General features: G+C 52.6%; 2 long non-coding RNA genes across 2 annotated transcripts; both read right to left on the bottom strand.

Moving 5' to 3' along the window:
* Positions 1–534: 534 nt before the first annotated feature.
* LOC144382613 (uncharacterized) lies at positions 535–12,657 on the bottom strand. Its single transcript, XR_013449927.1, has 2 exons — positions 12,519–12,657; positions 535–11,492 (listed from the first exon to the last, which is right to left on the bottom strand). It is a non-coding gene; the product is annotated as an uncharacterized LOC144382613 (long non-coding RNA).
* Positions 12,658–12,759: 102 nt separating this feature from the next.
* Positions 12,760–15,247, bottom strand: LOC118527659 (uncharacterized). The gene is made up of 3 exons (XR_013449504.1): positions 14,708–15,247; positions 13,899–14,012; positions 12,760–12,976 (listed from the first exon to the last, which is right to left on the bottom strand). It is a non-coding gene; the product is annotated as an uncharacterized LOC118527659 (long non-coding RNA).
* Positions 15,248–16,029: the final 782 nt, after the last annotated feature.

The following is a 16,029-nucleotide window of genomic DNA, read 5'->3' as shown; positions in this document are numbered from 1 at the left end:
CGTCGGCGCTGAGGTCATCGCCCGCTGACGTCAGTGCTGGGAACCCAAGCGGGGCTTGCGGGCCGAGGTGGAGCGGGTGGAAAAAGGGGAGCCGGGGAGGGGCCGAAGCCGCTCGGCCGGGGAGAGCTGCGCCCAGTTCGCTCCACGCTGGGAATGCCTGGACCTCTCCCCTCCGCCAGTCCTTCAAGACTTAGGTCACTGGCCACCTCCTCCAAGAAGCCTTCCTTTGCTGATACCACCTCTCCCTCGCGGCTCCCACATTTTCCAATCCCCACTGTCAGAACCACTCACCCGGACGCTTTGTCACCATGTTACCGCTTTGCCGTCTTTGTTAAACAGGTTTCTCTAGGCTCTTCGGAACTGTGGACTAAAGCTTCTATTTACTTCGACAGTAATCTCACCTCCCCCAAACAAGTTCTGCCCTTCCTCTGCACCAATGCCTTTTCTCCTGCCTAGTAGCATCCAAGTCTTACCTATTTGAGGGCAGTGTTGTAAGGCTTTTCTGTCCCCTCAAGTTGTTTTTCTAGCTCTCCCTTTCCTTTAAATGCCAAAAATTTTTAATAAGTGGTTTGCTCTCAACTGCACACATTTTCCCATCTACTCCCTGTTCCTCCTCCTCCCTTCGTGCCCCAGCCCTCTCTCTCCTGTCCTTCCTCCTTGTGGATTGAAGCTTTTGTAAACACGGGCTTCTGGGCGAAAGAACCCAGCCTCAGTCTCCAGGGTCCACAGGCGGGACTGTGCTCAGGGCCCGGCACCATCACAGGGGCTCAGCAGATGTCCCCTCGATGGGGCTAACTTCTAACCCACATCAGGCATCTGGCATGGGAGGTGCTCCGTATATATTTGTTAAGTGATTCAAACCCAATGGCCTCTGTCAATTCTTATTTTTCTTGAACTCTAGGCCCTGCTGGCCACCTCTGGAGGCAGTCCCTCCTGCTTTTCCTGGGCACCTGACGCCAGGCTTCTCAGCCTCCTTCCCCAGCTGTGTCAGCCCTGGATCCCCTCCCGCCCCTGTTCCCTCTCTGGGTCCCCTCACTCCTCTCCCTCTTCTCTCCACTTGCCTTCCTCAGAGAAACCCTATTCACATTGTCCACTCTGATGTTTACTTCTTCACAACTGACTTTCTCGGCTGCATAGTCTGTGTCCTTTCGTCCTGCCACTCCCATCACCTGCTCTGTCCCGCCCTTGGGTGTCCAGCCACCACCTCAGTGTCAGTCCAAGCCCACTGTCTTCTCCTGTCCTGGAGATGTCCTGATGTCCATTTCTGTCAGAGATATCATCACTTCCCCAGGCACTCCATCCTGAAAACTTGCACTCACTTTTGACTTCTCCTTGTACTTTGCTCCTAAGATCCAGCTGCAAGACCTGTTGCTTCTTCCTATCTAGATGATTGCAGTAGACTTGTCAAATCCCATCCCCCAGTTACCCTTCCCACTGTTAGGAGAGCTGCATTCCCAAAAGTCTGCATTCACTTGCTCTCTTGCTCAGATCGTTCTGAAACACCCTCCACCGCCATTTGTCTACTGCTTTAAGTCTGCACTCCTTTGCCTGCTATTAAGATCTTTCATAATGTGGCCCCATCCACTTTTTTAGGTTTCTGCCACTTTGTGCTCCAGCGTCATTCTCCTCACTGTTCTCTAAGCATCAGAGCAGCTCTGCAGCCCAGAGCCCTCAACATTTTGCCCATGATCCCCATCCCTGCTCTGTAACGTGGCCCCCATTCCAGGTATGCCTGAAGATGTCTGGCTCTGCTGCACAGGGGCTCATGCCGTTATGTCCTGGACACCTCACTGCCTCCTTCCCACCCCTCCCAATCTCCCTCCCACACTCCTGAAGGCACAGCTGAAGCTGGGTCTTCCACCCTGAAAACCTGCACTGACCATTCTCCCTCTACAGAATTAACGTTATCTGTACCACTTACGTGGCATTTATAATCTATTGTTTGGTATTATTAGGGATATTTTTAGAGGTTGACATTTTATCTCAACAACAGTCTACAGGCTGCTTGAAAACAGGTTACCATGCTCATTTGTCCTACATTTGTCCAGGACGGTTTAGATTTCAAATATTTTGCTCCACGGCTTCATCTAGCTCATTGAGATGCCCTGGAACACATCTCTTAGATGGCCTCTTCACCAGCTCCTCCCCAAAGCTGACCAGGCAGATGAGACTCTTCCCTCTGCTTGCTGAGAGGAAAATGATTTGTTACAGAAAGCAGGCTTGGGAGTGGAAACAGGAAGACCTACAGTGCATTATCCAGGGAGACCAGGTGTTGCCCAGACCAGAACTGACCGAGGGCAACTACCAAGGAAGTCAGGGAAACAGATCAAAGTATAGATAAGTATACAGGGCGGTTCAGCACTTAAATCTGAAAATACTTAACATCTGCCTGGGTGTGTCTTTGACAAGGGTTGGGTGTTCTGGGCCTTGCTTTTGTCCAGAACTGATTAAAAAAAAAAGTCTTTTGACAGACCATCACCTGTTTTTTGCCTTAGGAAACAGAACTCTGTCATTATGTAGATTTTTGTATCACTCAGCAGGTCACATGTCATTTGTATCTTCTCAACAGAGCCAGGACCACATCTGCTGACTTCAAATTTGGCGCCCTTTTCATTGGCCCCTGGAGGCTCTGTGCTGTTGTTACAATGGCATGGCCCACAGTTCCACATGGTCCCACAGAGCTGTTCTTCCAGGTGATGGTGCGACAAACTGGGGGCAAACAGGGTGCATTTGGGGGGAGGAACAAGGTCTTATCCCTGACCCTCCTCCATTACCCAGATGTGTCTTCGCCTCCTCATTGGTGATTAGTTCCTGAACTGTGTATAGGGCATCCGTAGGAACCCGAAGGCACTCCCCCTACTTCCTCATCCTCTTTCCTTTCTACTCACAAGCCTAGGGAGAGGAGGCTTAATTTATCCCACACTCAAAAGTTCCCAAGTCACTATGCAGTGTAATTGTACCCAACTCAGGATTTGCATTCTCAATCCGTTTCTTATGAGGGCAAATATATGATAGCTGTCCAAATTATTTTTTGAAATTTCCTGAAACTGCCCTTCAGTTGCTAGGACCAGATCCTTAGAAGCTCAAAAGTCCAAGTTTCACTTCTTCCCTTTGCATGTTGCGTGCTGCCTCCCGTTCCTTGGCCTTGTCAAGGTGTAATTGGAGCACAGGATAAGGACGGTGGGTTCCCCCTCCCCCCTCTCCTCTTCTTCCGGCTCCTCTTCCTCCTCATTCATTTCTCCCCCCTCCGCCCAAGGGACCTTGAGTTGACTTCTGAACACGCACTGCCCTGACACACGGTGCTGACCTGTGACCCCAGCCATTGCCCAGGGGGCAGCAGTGGGGGGGGCGGGGGTGGACGTCAACCTGTGCCTCTTCTGTGCCCTGGGATCCTGACCCGCTGACTCCCCTGGTCCTGGATGCCCAGCTCGCCCATTTTTCTGGCCCACCTGTGTGGCCCACTGTAGAGTGACACGCAGCGTCCCACGCTGCCCTCCTCAGACCAAACCCCACCCCCAGAACAGGGTCCCTCTCCTCGGGCCTCAGCTCTGGCCTCGTCTGTGGGGTCATCACACAGGCCTTGCTCTCTACTCCCCGGACCATTGGGTGCGACTCTTGTCTTTCCTGGTGTCCTGTTAGGCCTCCAAGGTCTTGGCTTGGTCGCCAAGGGTACCTCTCAGTTTCCTGACCACATGTGGAACCCTGAGGTTGAGCGAAGCTGATCTGCTGGCAGAGGCTGGACTGAGGTATTCTAGAAAGATGACGTCAGCTCACTCCCACACTGTGCAGTGTGTAGTTCTTGTGGGTCTCTGTGTGTGCATGTGTGTGTGTACCAGCGTGGGGAGGGAGGGCAGCATATATATATCTGAGTGAGTACACACTTCAGTGTGTTGTGTGCTCTGATGTTTGAGGGTAGGAGGGAATATAGCTATGTGTTTATAGGTGTTAAATGTACTTATGGGGCGCCTGGGTGGCTCAGTCGGTTAAGCATCTGCCTTCGGCTCAGGTCATGATCCTGGGGTCCTGGGATGGAGTCCTTGCATCAGGCTCCCTGCTCGGCGGGGAGCCTGCTTCTCCCTCTCCCACTCCCCCTGCTTGTGTTCCCTCTCTCGCTGTCTCTCTCTGTCAAATAAATAAATAAAATCATTTTTTAAAAATGTACTTATAATAGTATATATTGAGGAATGTCATTTCGTGGAGTATGGATGCTTTGGTGGAGTGTGTGTTTTGGCGGGCAGAGCGGACCTGGCGGGGTATGTCTGAGTGCAGCTGCTACAGATGCCAATTTGATCTTTCCTCTTTTCAGACCCCACTGGTGACAACCTCACTCTGCTGCCCAGGGCTGATAAGAAACACCACCCCGGGAGGACCAGACGCCTCTTCCTCACTTCCTAATCAGGCTGGAAATACTGCCAAATATATTCATCACTCTTTGCGAGCATCGCTGGGTCATGCCCAGGACATCTTTTGGGGTCCCCTGTCATCTCACAAAGTCGTACCTCTCAAGAGCAGCCCTAGGCCAGCCCGTCTGGGAGTTATTCTTTACAATCAGAGACAGGAATGAAAGAAGAAACTGACATTGTCCTTCAAACCTGTTCATGAAGACTGTATGAAACTGAGGATGTTAGCTCTTTTAAAAATTTCTGTCTTTAAACCCCTTCACCTGCCCCAAAGTGAACCGAGAACAGGAACAGAAATAGCTAATGCAAAGATGACTAGGGTTGAGGGTTAAGTGGAAAATTACCCATCTGGCCTGAAGGAAGGCTTGGTAAAATATAAATATGTGAAGGGCTTCCTAATCCCTGGGTCACAACAATTTCCGAGTCCCTCAGGACCATTTCTGAGAACCTGTGGAGAAGTGGAGAAGAGTCTGAAAGCTAAAAAAGTAACACTTCCTCCACTTGCTCTGAAGATATAGGAGCAAAAGAAGACTTAGTGGTCCCGAAAGCAGCTAAGTTCGACCACAGAGTCACTTCCTCTTAGGAAGGTAAGCCTCACCTAGGATGTGCTCGCCCAGACACCTGCTCCAGCCAGGACTCAGACGCTCTGGGGTACGGGGCATCTTTCCAGGGTGGGATGAGATGGCCACAGGGGGTGGCTGGGTGAAGGCTACGGGCTCCTCCCCAAAGTGGCATCTAAGCTGGAAAGTATCAGAACCTCAGCGGCTGCCACCCAACTTCCAGATAATGAACAGAGACATCCGTGGCAGACGCCAGCTTCCATTTGCTGCCACTAACCTGGGAGCCCACCAGACGCCCAGTGGCTAAAAAACTCAGGGCCTCTCTAAGCCCCGGGCATACCCACAGGTGAGCTTGGGAGCCCGGGAGGCTCATGTTCCCCACAGCACAGTCCCTGATTTCTTCACAATTTCCTCAACTCTCTCTCCCAAATGCCACCTGTGTGGCTCAGAAGCCACAAACTGGTAGCCCCTGAGGCAGAGCTGACCGCAGAGATATTCTGTCTGGCCCGTAGAGTGTTTTAAGTGCTTTAAAAATTAGTTGTCAACATTTGACTATTCGGAAGTGTCCTATGTTTTTAAACCCTAGAATTGTGATTTCTCTTTAAAAACCTGAATCTGTTAACACTGGTCCCACATTCCTGCTCAGTGGTGACTGGCACCTAAGACCAGTTCACCGTGGTCCCTTCCCCTCGCTGTCACGTCCTTCCGAGGCCACGCGATGGTTACCATTTCTCAAGGAGATATGCTGGGTTTTAAAAAATTATACTGTCTCCCGATATAAAATAAATCCCAAACCATCATCTCTAACCCCAACTTGACAACTGAGCTCCCAACTACTGGTTGGTTTTTTTTTTTTTTTTTCTGACTGAGAACTGGACATCTCTGAAATATTTTTCCGGTATTGTAACCTCAACATGTAACAAATAAAGATCCTTTTCTCCCTTCTTCCCCACTTCTGATTTCTTTCTCTCTCTCAATGGCATTATGATTCTTTTTCTAGTCACCAGTCTCACAGTCTGGCCGACATCTTTAACCCGACCCTGGATAATCAGTTGCCCAGGCTTACTAAGTCTCTATCAGCAACGCCTGGGTCCCAGGCTCTGGAGATTCAGGGGAGTGGTGGGTGTTGGGGGCTGACAGCAGGACATGGTCACTTGGCAACATGGAGTCGGGAGAGTGAGAGCCCAGGGACAGAGTGAGTTCAGCTGTTCACACAGATGTTGAAGCTTCCTTGGGCAGTGGCAGGAGATTGGGGTGGAGAGAAAAGCTGGGAGGCTTGCAGGTGCAAGAGCTTGGCTCAATGAGGAGTGAGCAGGAGGGCAAAGATGATGTTCCAGGGGGACAGAATAGACCTCAGAGAAGGCGACGGGGAACGATGGCCAGGAAAAGGTAATGCAGAGCGAGGAGGACTCTGCCCCCCTGTATGAGCCTGAGGGGTGCGGGGTGTGACACAGAGACAAGCTCCCCTGAGGGGGCCTTCAGGGTATAGCTGGCTTCAGTTAAGGTCACAAGGTAACAAAAATGTTCAGAGGGGTTGAGGATATGGGGGAACTTGCTGGACCAAAGGGGGCCTGGTGAAGGGGTCCGGAGGGGAGGCTGTGGGAGTCAGAGTATTGGAGGGCATGTACATAGTGGTATGTGGATGACAGTGTTTGCCCTTCAGACAGTAACCAGCGCCAGGAGGAGTGGGGATTTAGTCCTGACTGGGCTTTGGGAGAAAAGTGAACCCAGGGCCCCGGAGAGCCAGGCTCAGCCAGGAGACCTGAGACCCAGAGTGCTGGGCAGGGAACTGCCCCTTCTGCTCTGGGGGGAGGGGAGAGGACCTGGGAGACCACAGGGTTACCTTCGTGGCTTGGAAGGGTGAGGCCTCCAGGTTCTTGGACTTGGGCTCTTAGGGCCTGCTTTGTGCTCCCCAAATTCACCCCTTCATGCCCCCTACGTCATCATGCATCACGCTGGCTCCTGCAGACTCACTCTCCTCCCTCTAGGAGAGAGCTGGAAAGGGTTATTAATTCATCAAACTTGAAACTGAGGCTGATGGTACGCCAGGCCCCGTGGAGGGAGGGAATCTGCTTCCCCAAAGATAGCTTTTTCCCTGAGGGCTGCTCCTCAGCTGCCGTACCCTACTGACCCACTAGCATCCACAGGCAAAGGACGCTCTGCTTTCCTCCCCTCCTTCGCCAGCCTGGCCGGCAGCAGGGGAAAGGCAAAGCAAGGCAAGGATGGCTGAGGGTGTGAGAGAGAGAGTGAGTGAGAGACGAGGTAGGAGCTGGGGGGCGGGGGGCGGTTGGGGGGGGAGATGTGGACAGATGGCCAGACCAGTATGTGGCTGGAAAGGTCCCCAGTGATGTGTTTTTGCTTCTGTGACTCCCTAGGTGTATCATCCGAGCAAAAGGATGGAAACTATCTGTTAAAAGTCTATTATCCTGGAGGTCCCCCAAGAATGTGACCTCCCACACCTTCATCCTCTGGGCCTTCTCCAATGGTACTAGAAGGTGTGACTGAAAGTGCCGGAAACCCGCCAGGGGAACACATGGACTTGGGGGCAGAGGCAGATCTGAAGCTGAATTTATTGCCTCTTTCCCAAACTTAGAGGACAGACACGTTGTAAACCCTCCTCATCCTCACTCCCAGGGGCCCAGGATAAACCCCCTTCATCTCCAGACAGAAAACAAGAGGCCCTGAGACGATAGGAGCTTCCCCAGATGTTGTTTTGGCAGAACCATAATGGGGCCGGGCCTCCCGGGGCTGGGTGTCTGGGGCAGGCAGGAATCACAGCTGTGACAGCCAGAGACCACCCCCCCGGGGTGGGGCCTGAAGTGTGGAGAGAGGCAGACTCAAGAAAGAGGGACACAAGGAAGAATCTGCAGAAGAGGGCCTGCAGCGTCCTGCCCCTGGCCTCCTGGCTCGGGGTCCATGGTATTTGTCAACTGTCCTGCGGCTCAGCCCCAGCTCTTGATCATATGGTTCCAGGGAAGGGGCCGGGTGGCCAGACTGGGAGCCACTGCCCTGAGCCTGTTTGCTTATCTGTGGCAAGAGAGCATGGCCAGGAGATCCACCCTGTCTCTCCCTTCATCTGTGATCTGTGCTCCACAGTGCTGACTCCTTGGGGCCCAGTAGAATATGTGATCACCAGATCTCCTGATTCGGTGACATATCTCCAGGGGGCTTACTGCCTGAGCTGATACCCCATATCCAGTTAGGGACCCAGCCCTGTTGATCATCCCTTTGAAACAGCTTCTACTCCGCATCACTAAAGCTTCTGCCATCAGATCTCGCCTGGACAATCACAACGGTTTCCTACACGGTCTGTCTGCCTGGAGTGCTCCCCTTCACACCCTTTTCTCAGTCTATCCTCTACCGTAAAAACTCCTTCTAACCACAAATTTATCTTTCTCTTCTGTTTAAAATCCTTTGAAGGCTCCTTACAGGAAGTTCAAATTCGAAGCTGGGCCTTCAAGGCCTTTATAATCTGAGCCAGCCTCTAAGCTCAGTTAACCTCCTTCTCAGTGTTTCTTAAACACACACTTGCACTTTGATCCCACTGTGCCTTTGCTCATATTATGGGCTCAGCCTAGAGTTCTCTTTGTTCACGTCTTTGCCCATCAAAAAGGCTATTCATTCCTTCAAGACCTAGCGTCTGTGTCACCTCCTATGTGAAGCCTTCCTGGATTCACCACAACCTCCCACTCCCCATTGCAATTAGTCACTTCCTCCTTTCTTTATAACTCCATAGCTCATAGGGGCTGGTGTTATAGTTCATTGTGTAGCCCTGTGAGACTGCGGTCCCTTGAAGGCGGGGTCTGGCTTATACCTTTGTACTTCAATGCCTGGCACACACCTCGGCCTTCCGCACACAGTAGGGACTCGGTGAACCTGGTTGAATTCATATCTCCATGCAAGTGATAGAGAGAGAACGCTATTCTTCCCATACTAGTGAAGGAAAAAGTACACATAGATAGGATGATGGACATGTCAGAAAAGACACTAAAAGGGGCTGGGGTGGGGTGTGTGTGTGTGTGGGCCTGGGAAGGGGTGGGAAGGGATTCTAAATCTTACTGCCTCCCCCCAACCCCAGCACCAAGAATAAGGTCGGTGGGGAGGAATCTCTGCAGATTAAGAATGGGTGGTCTCCGCTGCTTAGGATACCAGCCCTGTTCTGATGAGGACTGACCCTGAAGGTTCATAATTAAACTTCTGAACTAGCTTGTATTTATTCTAGTGCGGTGGTTAGCGCCCCTGCCTTGGAGCCACACTGCCCAGATCCTAGCTGTGCCATCTAAAGCAAGTTATTAAACCTCTCTGCGCTCAGTTTCTTTTCTTTCTTTTTTTTTTTTTCAGTTTCTTTATCTATAATATGAGGTTAACAGTTCTTACCTCATACGGCTGTTGCCTTAAATGAGTTTACAGTACTTAGATTTGTGCCTGGCATATGACAGTGGTCAGTATATGTTAATTATTACTACTTACAATTTATATTTTGCTTCCTTCCAAGAAGAATTTGAGACACCTTAAAATATTGAACCACACATATAAAAGAGGATAATTATATGTATATATTTATATTATATTAAAGATCAGAAACCGGGGCGCCTGGGTGGCTCAGTCGTTAAGCGTCTGCCTTCGGCTCAGGTCCTGATCTCAGGGTCCTGGGATCGAGCCCCGCATCGGGCTCCCTGCTCCGTGGGAAGCCTGCTTCTCCCTCTCCCACTCCCCCTGCTTGTGTTCCCTCTCTCACTGTGTCTCTCTCTGTCAAATAAATAAATAAAAAATCTTTAAAGATCAGAAACCAATTAGTAGTATGAGGGAGAGAGATAAAGTTAGGTATTTGCTAATGTGTCTGAATTAGTTCCTTTATTGACCCCTTAATTATCTGTGAGATTCCAGGAAGCCAAGGCAAGAAAGGAATACATGCATTGTATAGTTTTCAACGTAAAACGTAAGAAAGCATCCAAGTTGGCCTGTTAAAGTAACACCCCTTCCCAACACACACACACACACACACACACACACACACACACACACTGAACTCAAGAAGGAATTTATGGGGACGCCTGGGTGGCTCAGTCGGTTAGGCGTCTGCCTTTGTCTCTGACAAATAAATAAATTAATTAAAATCTTTAAAATAAAATTTAAAAAAAGAAGGAATTTATGGTATGAATGCCTATGTTGGACTATTGGAGCCAAGGGATCTGAAGTTATTCTCAGTTGGCATTTACTATCATTCTCAATTAGGCTTTAATGAGAGCCCATGATGACAGTGGGAGTAATCAGAGTCAGGATAAATGGCCGGGAAAATAGCAATCAACATCCGTTCCATGTTTCCGTCTATGCTCAGCTCATGGATTCCTTCCCTCCCGCCCTCCCTCTTGGCTCTGGAAACTCCCTTGAGGTCAGGGGTTGAGTCCTCTGAGTCACGCAAATGGCCAGGTGGCCGCAGGTGCTTTCTGCTGCCTCCCCTCAGCACTGGAGTTGTGTGGAAGCGAGGTGGGTCCCCTGGCAGCAACTCCCGAGGTGAGGGGAGAGAGGAATGCTATGAGATAAGGCTAAGAGCGTTTTGAGAAGGGGGAGCCCCCAGTTTGAACAGAATGATGATCTTAGTGGGAATGGGTAAGCTCCTAGCAAGGTAACAACTCCCTGTCCCCCAGGTTTTGAATTCAAAGAAGAATCTATGATAAGTAAGCATCCTTATGTAAAAATCTAGGAAGGCCACCACTCCTGTCCAGCCTGGCCTGGCTTAGGAGGAGGGACTCCGCTTAAGAACTGAAACACATAAAGGCTTTGAACCTATCTTGCTGAATTCATAGAGAGGTGCAGAGGTGTGGGTAGGGGTTAGGAACAGCTGAATTACTCTGCAAAAGAAAACAGGAGGAATATGCAAGGAAAAGGGCTGAAACCCATAGCTCACAACAGTGAAAACACTCATGGACCAGCAAGATGATTCTTAACCTGATCTGACTGGAGAAAAATAGGAGCTCAAAGCCAGAAGCAATGATGAGAAGGAAAAGTCTTCCCCACTCTCCATCCCCACTCCTAGAGGAATCTGGAATATTTTGAGGAAGAGCATCGGATCTCCCATAGATCTTGGAATGCATCTTTGAACAACTCTTAGCCAGCACCTAAAGAGCATCTGACCTCAGCTGACACAACTCACCCGTTGGGAGCATGGCCATAGGTGTTGGCCCCAAGTTCCTTGGCTTTAATGAGGACAACCACTGCCCAAAGAGGGTTCCTCCCTGCCCACTGTGCAGTCTACTTCTCAGCAACCCAACCTGGTCCTCCTTGGCAGGGAGGGGATTCCGTGGGGATCACTGAAGTCAGGGGGTGGCGAGGAAGAGTGGGAGAGTAAGCACTGCAGAGATTCATTCGCCCTGTCTGGCTCTCACCATGACTCACCGCCATTTACTTATCGGTCATAAATCAGCCACTTGACTCCAGGATCCGAACACCTTTTGTCCTTTTTGTCTTCGAGCGATCAAAGGAAGGAGACGTGGTGCCCACTCTCAGGGCTGGAGAGTGGGGACTCTTCTGTCTGGTTTGGGGAGAAATGGTTCCTGCCCTCAGGAAACTCCGAGTTCCCAAGGACAAAGAAGCGTGCACATGGAGGAGGCTGCATGCCAAGCAGCCAGTGGACAGAGACATGTGGGCAGACGAGCACTGCACAAACACAGCCCACAATTAAACGGAAGGGGCTGGAGGGGAGGTGCCAGCAGTCAGCTGGGGTCCAGCAGGAACCAGCTGGGAATTCTGAGCCTGAACTGGATTTGGAGGTCAGACAAGCCAGTCCTGTACACTGTCTAGTACTACACGACTGCTGGCCTGCTGGCTCTTGGCCATTCCGGTTTCCCTCCCAGGTTTAACTGGAAGGGTCAGCTCGAGCAGGCTCACCGCTTGCTTATAGACCAGAGGCCCAAAACAGCCGTTCACAGCCTTGGGAGCCAGGAGGCAAACACCAGATGACTCCGTTTACAAAGCTTCCACTTTTCAACAGGGTCAAAGGGCATTCCCAGAGCAGCTGGGGGAGGCCCCAGAGAGGCAGGTTCTGGAGGCTGAGTCAGCATGTGGGCCTCTGCTGCTGCCTTCTTCCGAAGGGGCACCCGAACAGGTTCTTCCAGGGCACAAAGTGACCACCCAGGATTTTGCACAACGCTTCCCAGTTTACAAAGCTGTTTTGCACCAACAAGTGGAAGGCTCATCTGATCCATAAGACAAGTATCCTCTATACTTTATGAGTAAGGAAACTGAGGCCCAAAGGCATTAGGAGGCTTAAGGTCAGCCATCGGAGGCAAGGAGGTCCTTCCCACTACGGCACATGGGCCTCCACATCACAGCCCTGGACTTTAGGGACGTGGGGGAATTAAGGAATGGAGTGCATCCATTACAGGCCAAGTCCTCATCTGCATTTCAATCTCGCTCCGCACATGGCACCTTGAGAAGCCCCAAAGAGGGAGGGTGCAGGGAGATAAAGCCTGGGAGGGAAGGCGGCCCGCCTGGGCGCTCCAGGCCTCGGCTCTCCAACGACATGGAAAAGCCAGATCCTCTCTCCACACTGGCTCACCTTTGCCCCTTCCTGGGAACGGCCTGGCCTGGAAGACGAGCGCGGGGCTGGGGACGCGGACAGCTGTCGCCCGGCCCCTCCGCAGTCCGCGCCCATATAAGGGCAGCGCTTCCCGTGGGCCGGGCGGTGACGAGCCGGGAACCACGTCAGCGGGTGGCGGGGAGGGGCGGGCGCCGGGTCCCGAAAACAAGTGACGTCGCTCGGGACCGGGCGCGGGGGGCGGAGGGGCGGCGGCCGCCGTCGGGGTCAATGTGGGTGCGACGCGGGGGTCGCGCGCGTGGGCACTTTCTGTGCCCGGGGCTTGGGACGGCCAAGGGCGTCTGCAGTCTGTTTTGTCTCCGAGTGTCGGGGCTGTGTACTTCACTGACGGCGACGGTGCGCAGTCTTACCCTGGGAGCCAGAAGAGGAGCTTTGCCGTGCGGTGTTTGGGGACCGTCGCGTCTCCATCTTCTTCCTCGCTAAACAAACAAAATGACTCACGGCCCTTGTGCCCCCGGAGACCCCCAGAACGTCTCCCTAGGGGCGCCACTGTAAGGGACGGGCTTCCGTTTTCCCGAGCCGCCTCCCACCCACCCCTGCCCGAGCCGAGTCAAATAAAAAGAGGTCTGGCTTAGGAGCTGACGGAGGAGAAGCCTTAAAAAGGAGGTTTTAGGGATGGCTAGTGCCAGGCGGAGGCCTGGAAACAGAAGAGACACCAAAGGACAGAGATTCAGGGCTCACATTTCCACCAGGCTTCTTTATGGAGCCTTGGTGGGGGGTGTGTGTGGGGGATCGTTTCTAAGTCCAGCTGTGTTCAAGTGAAGCCTGTCGGAGTGTGGCCCTTGTAGTCCTGCCTGTGTCACTTGAAATTGTGAGGGGGCTTGGAGGGCAGTGATGAGGAAAGAGTCCAAAGAGGAAGGGGATGCGTGGCAGAGGGGGTGTAAGAGAAGTAGGACGCAGATGGGAAGAGCCAGAAAGGAGCAGAGGCTCAGCCTGTGGTTGAGTAACTTGGCTGGCCCTTCTGGGGTGGGGCTCAGGCATAGGGGAAAGTCCCCAGGGCCTCCCAAACTGTCCCTTCACACCCACAGTGCTCACCCACCCCCTCTCCCTCTCCTATCTAAGGCCTACTTCCTCTCTTTACTTCCCCTGGTAAGAGAGTGGCTGGTGGAGCCTCCCGGGCTCCAAACTCCCAGCACAGAGAGAAAACGGGAGTCCAGGGCAGGGGCAGAGACAGTGGCCCTCCTCTGGGACATCTGCCCAGGATTTGGCCAGTTCGCCTTGACTGCCCAGGCCTAAGCTCAGGGGATTAGTCGAAAATGGTTTTAAGGCTGGGAATTGAAGAGACTGCAGAGCAGGGGTCTTGCTTCCTTGGGGGGCTAGCATCCCAGGGCTGGATCATACCAAGGTGTCCCGCACACTGGTCCTGAGGATGGGCTTTCAAGTCTTAGCTCTGCCACTCTCCGTGAGGTCTTGGGCACGTTCCTAACCTCCCCAAACCTCAAGACAAGGCGTTGTCTGAAAAATAAGAATACGAGAATCTTATTGGTTCTTTTGAGGATTTAAAAGTGATCATGCCAGGGCGCCTGGGTGGCTCAGTTGGTTAAGCGACTGCCTTCAGCTCAGGTCATGATCCCAGGGTCCTGGGATCGAGTCCCACATCGGGCTCCTGGCTCAGCGGGGAGCCTGCTTCTCCCTCTGACCCTCTCCCCTCTCATGCTGTTTCTCTCCTGCTCACTCTCTAATAAATAAATAAATAAATAATCTTTAAATAAATAAATAAATAAATAAATAAATGTGATCATGCCTACAAAGCATGTCATACATATTAATCCCTTGTGCAATATTTATGCATCTGGCATGTAGAAAACAATAAATAGTAGCTATTATTACTATTAGTTGCAGTAGCAGTGACTGAAGAAGGCCTCTCTAGGTCGCCTACAAGGAAAGTTAGCCCGAATTGTCAGGAGTTCAGGGGTCCCCCGCCCCTCATCTTCCTTCTACCTCTAGCACCTCATCACCCAGACCACCTCTTCCTCCGTCTGGGTCGAAAGAGCCGTGAGCGTGGAAACACCATAGGTGTTCACATCCCGGCTGTGCCTCAATTTCCTTATCCCTGAAATAAGAAGTATACTTTCTGGCTGGCTTCTCTTATTGTGAGAGTCAAGGGAGTCAAAGTGTGTGCACATACTTTGAAGACTGTCCCCACCTACCAATTCTCCACTTGGCGACTTCTCTCTCCTTAGCCTCAGCTCCCCTTGCGTTCCTATTCCTCCAGACCTAAGTCTCGCTCTTTTCACAGCCTCGGCCATTTTGGGCTCGGCCCGATGGATGGCTTTCCCTTCAGACCTCAGAATGCTCACAGTTGTTTAAACCTGAGGGGTGGACACCTCCGCAGGGCAAGAGATAGGTCGTCTTTGTTTCATTTGGTGACACAGGGCCAAGCCCAGGGCAGGGCACACAGTAGGGGCTCAGTAAAAGCTAGTGTCCTTTCGTCTATCAGCAAATCCTAGGGAGGGAGGCCAAGGGAGATGGCCCCTGCAGAATTTGGGGGAGCAGGCTTCTGTCCTCTGGGAGGGAGGGGTTGGGGAAGAGAGGAGGACAGAGGAGGGAAGGCGCCATCCCGACTCAAGGATTCCTGCCTGCCCTTCCCAAAGCCCAAGGTCGCTGCCATCAGTCCAGGGCCACATCTTCGTTGTGCTGACTGGTTTTACTCTAGGTTCCCAGGGCGGAAAGCCTCTTGGCCCTGCACTCCATTCCTGTTGGGGAGGAGAGCAGACGTCAGGCTGAAAGGGAAGTGCTTGGGCAACAGGTTCCATTTCCTCACAGCTACAGCACTACCCCAAACCCCTCTGCACCCCCCAGCTGCCCCCACCTCCCCGGGTCACCAGGTTCCTCGGGTTCCTGGGTGCAGGCTCCGGAAACAGGAAACAGCTGTCCTCCCGCTGATGGGTTTAAAGTGAGATTGTCTTTACCTCACCCTTACCTCTGGCCACCAAAGGCCTTGGCACCGCCCCGCTTCCCTCAGGCTAGACCCTCGCCCTGGGCACGGCGGCAATTGCCCCCCGGGCTAGCTGTCTCCCCACCCTTCTCCCGGGGCGCTCTGCCTGCCGCTGAGCCCGACCCGTCCTCACTGGGTGATCGGATCGCTCCCGGCTCAGGCCCAGAGCGCTCGGGGCTGTTCCTGTGCTGTCTGGCCACTGGCTCTCATCAGTGTGGCCCCCTGCACACTCACTTCTGAGCACCAGGACTTTGCATCTGCAGGGGGCCTTGCCCAAGGCCGGGAGGAAGCTGCTTCTATAGAAGCCAAGAGTTCACGCTGCGGGAGGGCTGGCCCTCCACGTAGGGGAAAGGATGTGAGTCAGAAGCCCTGCGTTCACTGCCTCTCAGAAGCCTCTCCTCTCCTCCTCTCCTCCTCTGAGGGCGACGAAGCCTGCTCGCTGCTTACAGTGGCCCGCGGATCAGGCGAGATGCAGCTGTGAAGGCGGCTCGTGAACAGTGCTGGCACATGCCTTATTTCTGCCTGTCACCCCCC

This window comes from Halichoerus grypus, chromosome 7 (assembly GCF_964656455.1).
Source record: "Halichoerus grypus chromosome 7, mHalGry1.hap1.1, whole genome shotgun sequence".
In the NCBI taxonomy this organism is placed as follows: Eukaryota; Metazoa; Chordata; class Mammalia; order Carnivora; family Phocidae; genus Halichoerus; species Halichoerus grypus.
This window is presented reverse-complemented; position numbering and strand designations above follow the sequence as displayed.